This window comes from Pteropus medius, unplaced genomic scaffold (genome assembly GCF_902729225.1).
Source record: "Pteropus medius unplaced genomic scaffold, Ma_sr-lr_union100, whole genome shotgun sequence".
In the NCBI taxonomy this organism is placed as follows: domain Eukaryota; kingdom Metazoa; phylum Chordata; class Mammalia; order Chiroptera; family Pteropodidae; genus Pteropus; species Pteropus medius.
The window spans coordinates 1,966,026-1,972,025 of NW_024354501.1; the positions used below are offsets into that span (position 1 = coordinate 1,966,026).

Here is a 6,000-nt window from a genome sequence, read left to right on the forward strand (position 1 = left end):
AACCAACGGACGTGGATCATAAGTAAACCTCTCGAGACGAACGTGGGAAGGGGCCGGGACCGCACCCAGAGGTGCGATGGGACACTGCGGGGGGGTCGGGGCGCCCCACGAGGCCCGGGAGCTCTCTCAGCCCAGCGACAGTCATGTCCCCGGGTGGGGCTGTGGGAATAACGCGCGTTTGCTGAGAGTCTCCTCTGCCACGCAGAGGCGAGCAGGAGCCCCGCACAGGTGACCCCAGGTGCCACAGGTGCGACCGGCCAGGTCGCGTCGAGCTCACATGCTTGTAAGCACGCGGCCAGCTCGTCAGGCGTCTCTAACGGGTTTCAACCCTCCCATCTAAGCTCGTTTTCTCTCGCGAAAAGTACGGTTTACTATGTTTTCAATTAGAAACGCGCCTGATGGATCGAAATAAAAGAACTGGCCGGTAATGTGATCCAAGCAAATACAAAAAAAACACCTGTCGCGTTTTAATAAAATGCGTATTTCAGCGACGTCCATTTTGGACGTCACGTGGCCTCAAGTGGGCTCCACAGGCGACACTTTCATTGGTTTGTTTCCATCGGATGAAGTTTCAATGCTGTTAGCAAATTTAAAGGCGAGTATATCACGCTATGTTCATACTCGAGACAGGTGGCTTCGGACACTGAAGCCGCTTTATCAGCAGAGGGAAATTCTGCCTCGTTTCCAGGACCTGTGTGCCTGGTCCTCAGGACCAAACGCACGAAGCTCTCCCCTTCCACTTGAGCGAGAAAAAGCAGGTGCTCTGGACGCGAGGCCATGATCTCGGCCGTAAGACACCCTGACGTGGCTTTACAACGACTCCTCTGAATAAATAACGCTGCCAAATACATTTACATTAAATACATTAACCTTTAGCTCACCTATATGTAAATAGCCTATTTAAGTTCTATCTGCGCATTGCTCAATGCACGGGCTTGAAAGAAAGCCCTCCAGGCTCTCTATGACTCGTGTTGAAAGTGAAAGCGACTCGTACATTCCCCCCTCCCGCTCCCCACAAAATAGGGCTAAGTACACGAATTTTCAGAGACCGGGCCTGAAATTCTGATGGGCCCAGCAGGACACACTTCCATTAGTACAGAAAACTCAGGGGCACTTTTTAAAGAAGTTAATACATGCAGCGTAAGGTTTCAAGCCTTCTCGCGTCGGAAGATGGTCGGCATAGCGATGCAGAGGGAAAACAGAGCAACCCCGATCCAGGCCGAAGTTCGTTCACCACGCGGTCCCGAGGCCTTGGCGTCGGCACGTTGCACTAAACACCGCAGTGGGAAAAACAAAACAGCGGATCTGAGCGGAATGGAGAGGCAAAGCTATTGTTTTTCATCAGCTGTCTGGAGGTTTCCAATAAAAATGATACCGTGATAAAAAACGAGTCATTTGTACTTGAGTGTAAATATGCAGGGCTGGTTTCCTGGGCTGGGCACGCGGGGGTGGGCATCATTCCCAGCGCCTCCCGCCACCACTCCTAGGACCGGACTTTCCCACCAGTGCCGTGGGGGAATGTGTGTGTGACCGTGGGTCTTGGTGCCACACTCTTGGGGTCACGGGGCCAGATGCTCCCCGCCGCTTACGAATGACAAATGCCCGCCGTAATGAAGACAAAACCACGGAGCCCCCTTCTTCTGAGAAAAGAAAATGTGAAAGAGACAAACCTTCCTCTATCTGGCAGCTTCTACTGGATAAGGAAACCGTGAGGTATAATGAATCGGACACGAACGTGTGTCGCTGCAGACGGTCCGAGCTGCTCAGGAAGCCGAGTTCGCGGCTCAGTGAGCCAAAACAGAGAGATCTGTTGTTCAAGTCCAAGGTCTCGAAAGGGCAGGGTGCTCCAGCGACCCGGGGAGGGGCCCCCAGCGCCTGCCGCCCTGGGCTGGCACGCTCGCTGCCCACCCGCCCGTCCTGGGCCTTCGGGCGGGATCTGAGAGGTCCCCCCGAGGGTGTCATGAGAACTGAGTGCTGAGGGTATCTGAAAAGGGCCCAGCACCGAAGGTCTGACGCCCGCTCCGTGCGCATCAGCCGGGAAGCTGGGCAGAAGCGACAGCCCGGATCTTCCCGTGTGGCCGGCGGGAGGCAGAGACGCGGCCTGGCGCTGGAAACCTGACCTCTGCCAACATCACGAAGAAGGAATGAGATGAGTGAGTAAAGAGACCAAGTGACCTGCGAGGGGGAGGTGACAACACGGGGTGAGGGCGCCTGGTCAACCGAGCGCCCACGAGTGTCCGCGAAGGAGGCCGCGGCCGCTTCGCCGCGAGAAAGGAGCGACTGGCCAACGACGCAGATGTCCCTCCAAAATGACACGGCTGCCGAGTCCGACAGAGGGGACGCGGCTAAGGCCCGAAGGGGCCTCCAGAAAACGGGAGGAAGTAGGTCTAAAACAGAAGAAATCCCCCAGAAAGGAAAAAAAAGGGGGCGGAAACGTTGGAGGACGTTAAGAATTCTCCAGCATCGATTCTTCTGCCCACGGCAGGTGAACTATCTCCCTGCTCCAGGTAGGACGCACTCAGGAAGGCCGAGAAATACGAGAAGAGAGACGATCATGAACCTCAGAGAAGAAAATTCCCGCAGAAAAGCCCTCTCGAAAGATCCGATGGACACATGACTCGATCCGGTGCAAACGGTCACACCGTGTGTCGTAACTAGAGACAGCTCGACGGCCAACGTCTTCCAGAAACCGTAACAGAAAACACATCCCCACAGTATTACCTGCCCACACGTCAATCGGTAAAGTCAATATAATCAAAATCGTTATCGGTCTAGAACTTAACAAGCTGATTCGAAAATTCGCTGAAGGTAAAATGCACGGTAGCCAAGAAAATTATGGAAAAATAGAAGAGCGACTTATTATAAAGCCAGGGTAATTAAAATGTCACAGGGCTGGCTTAGAACTGGACCGAGAGATTCGCGAAGCAGAGTTTAATGGACAGACTCGTGCCCATAGCAGCGAGGGGCGGGAGAAACGCATCGAATGTGAGGGAAAATGTTTAATGCTCAAAAAAACGGGGTCGGAGACATGGCATCCATCTGAAAAAGATAAACTTAGAGCCTTACTTCAGACCGTATAGAAAAAGAAGTTTGGGATCCGTTACCTAAATATTAAAGGCGAAACTACGAATGTTCGAGAAATGCACGGGAAAATAATGTCAGAATTGTGGGGCAGGAGAGATCTTGTAAAAGAAGAAAAAAACCCGAGAAGCCGCATAAAAATCCAGACGTGGGGGAAAAACGAATTTCGCAAGACAAAACGCTGGCGGTGCCGGCTGTAAAAAAATACACTTCATTAAAAAGTCGAAGACGAAGAACAGATTGAGATAAAATATTAGTCGCTTAAACCAGAAAAAGATTACACTGTGAAGAGACCCTACGAAGCAATGAAACGCGACCTTACAGAACAATGGATGGGAGACATTCCAATGGGTAACGAAATCTCGCTATTTTTCTCTCTGTCTCATTTTTAATTTGTTCCCTTTTTCCATTTGTTTCCGCCTTATTTTGAATGAACTGGGTATTTCTTACGACGTCATTTATTTCCTCTGTTGGCTTAGTAGCCGACTCTATCTTATCTTGGTGGCTGCTTCGGGGTCTATATCGTACATCTTTAGCTTATCACAGTTTCCCTTCGAGTGATAATTCGTCCTCACGTACAGTTTAATAACCTAACATCGCCTATGTGCTACTTTTTCCATGCAATTTGCTGACACGGGTGACAAATCTCACGATGTACAGATCGAAGGCATTCGGTGATTCACCGCGGGAAGTGAACCTGGGTGGGCCAGCGTCCCCGAGGAGCCCTGAGGTGGCCCTTCTCTGCAGGCCGGGGACTACGGTGACACGTCTGTGCTGCCGTCAAGCTAGGAGCCCTATGTGTAACCAGGACAATGGGGCCCCAGGACGGCAGTGGCCAGAGGCAGCTCGGGGTCCCCGAGGACCAGGGGGACGCCCCCTCAAATGCTGTAACACAGAATGCCGTGGCTCTCTATGGTGTTCATTTCTTACAGGTTAGTGATTTTAAAAATAGATTTAGTTTGCTTTAAAAAAAAAACGGTGCTAAAGAAACTCTGAAGAATTTATTATTTATAAAATTAATCTCCCAAGTTTTTTCAACCCCATGGTTATTAGTCTTTCCACAGTATTGTTACAAATAATCTAGCGGCCAGCTCAGGCCTCCTTTACCCTTTTTTAAAAAAATTAATACCTATAATTATGCATGATTCTATTTCCATTATTGATATGTAAGCAAGCAATCACAAGATACTGCATTAAATCTTTCAAAAACTTTTCCAACGATAGCTATACAATCTGATTCCTAGTTGGCATCTCGTGCAACGTAGAATCTTTTATAATATAATGTAAGGAAGACGCTTATCTCGGTCATGTGCGGGGCGGGGCATCAGCTGGTCTTGGGGAGGCCTTCAACTGATTGGACGAGGCCCACCCACATTATGAAGGGTGATCTGCTTTACTCGAATCCTACCGATTCAAATCTTAATCTCATCTAAAAAAAAAAATACCTTCTCATCGACATCGAAACTAGTGTTTGACTGGATTATCTGGGTCCTATGGTCTTCCGAAGTTGACACATAAAAGCAACCATCGCAACGGAGTTCTATAAATATGACCAAAAAAGTTCTACCCAGAATAATACCAACATCTCGTTGGTTACGTTCTTCTGGAGAATCCTAATACATCTTTATATTGTGGATTTTCCTCCCACCTGCTGTGAGCGCCGAAGCCGTATCAATGGTCATGGTTCGGAGAGTGACTTTTGCTAAATGGATCAAAACATGGACCTGTCGTGGTCGTCACACAGAGGGATGTGGTCTGATAAAGACGGCCAGCCGCCGGTGAAGGCCCCGTCCCCCGGGGGAGCCGACTCCGGGCAGAGCCTGCCAGAGAGGGCCTGCCCGGCCAGTGGGGCCCGGGACAAGCCGTCCCCAAGGGGTCGACATGCAAGTGCCGAGTGTCGCTTTCAGGCCGAGGACATTGGAAAGCAGGTATTCCTTCTCCGTCTCTCCACGGAAAAGGCATCTTTAGAAAGGAAATATTTCTCGCAGGAGCTGACGTATTTGAGACAACAAATCCACCGAACGCACGCCCCTCCCCATGCCTCTGCGGGACGTGGCGGTGAGGGACGGGGGAGGGGAGGGATTCACCGCGGTCCGGCTCTGTTCACGGTCCCGCATCCTCTCACCCGCTCCACATCCTCACGTCTGCGTCTAAGCCCTTGAAGAAGAGGCTGAAATAATCCACGACTACGAAGGAGCCTTTCCATTATCCGTCAAACCGGAGCCTCCTCCGCGGCCTCCTCCCGCCCCAGCACGAGGGCAAAGTGACACCGCCTCTTCCGCTCCGGGAAACGTCGCCCTGTGGCCCGCGGACGCGGTCACCAGAGCACACGGGAAGCACGTCCTGTCTGCACGGGCACGCGTGCACGGCCGCACGGTGTGTGCACACGTAGGAGGACGGCCTTGCTCACGCAGGGCCTCGCGGGGCACAGACACAGACCAAAGAGAAGGAGGACGCAGCGGTCACTCACGGGAGGGGACCGGCGAGGTGCCCAGCGGCGGCCGCGAGCGCCCACCCTTCTGGAAAGATCTGCTCCCCTCCCGCCAAGAAGCCGGCTCCTCTTTGCCGTGGCCCCTGGGCGCTCACACGGGGCCACCGCGGGGCCGGGTGCCACTTACCACGAGGGACAGGGGCCTCTTCCAGGAGACGATGCCGATAAGTCCCGACAGCAGCACCTGGGGAGACAAAGGTGCGGGAAGGTAAGTCGCCCGGACCGGCACAGCGAGGCGGCCGCCCGGCCCGCAGCCACCGAAGGCCGCACGCGATGGCGGTGACAGGGCGGCGTGGTGTCCACACAGGCGGCCGTGGAGAGGAGCGTCCGGATGCGCAGGCACCGGGTGCCCCTCCACCCAGGGCTCCTGCCCTCTGTCCCCACATGCCTGTCACCCAGCCACCTGCCTCCCCCGTGGGACTCTGCGC

General features: G+C 53.1%; 1 protein-coding gene across 1 annotated transcript in view; it reads right to left on the reverse strand.

Annotated features, from left to right (window-relative positions):
* ENTREP2 (endosomal transmembrane epsin interactor 2) overlaps positions 1–5,745 on the reverse strand; it is a 79,914-nt gene extending 74,169 nt beyond the window's left edge. Inside the window, exon 1 of the mRNA XM_039853386.1 lies at positions 5,700–5,745. The gene's annotated coding sequence lies outside the window, so the exon portion shown is untranslated. The remainder of the gene's footprint in view (positions 1–5,699) is intronic.
* Between the last annotated feature and the right edge of the window lie 255 nt (positions 5,746–6,000).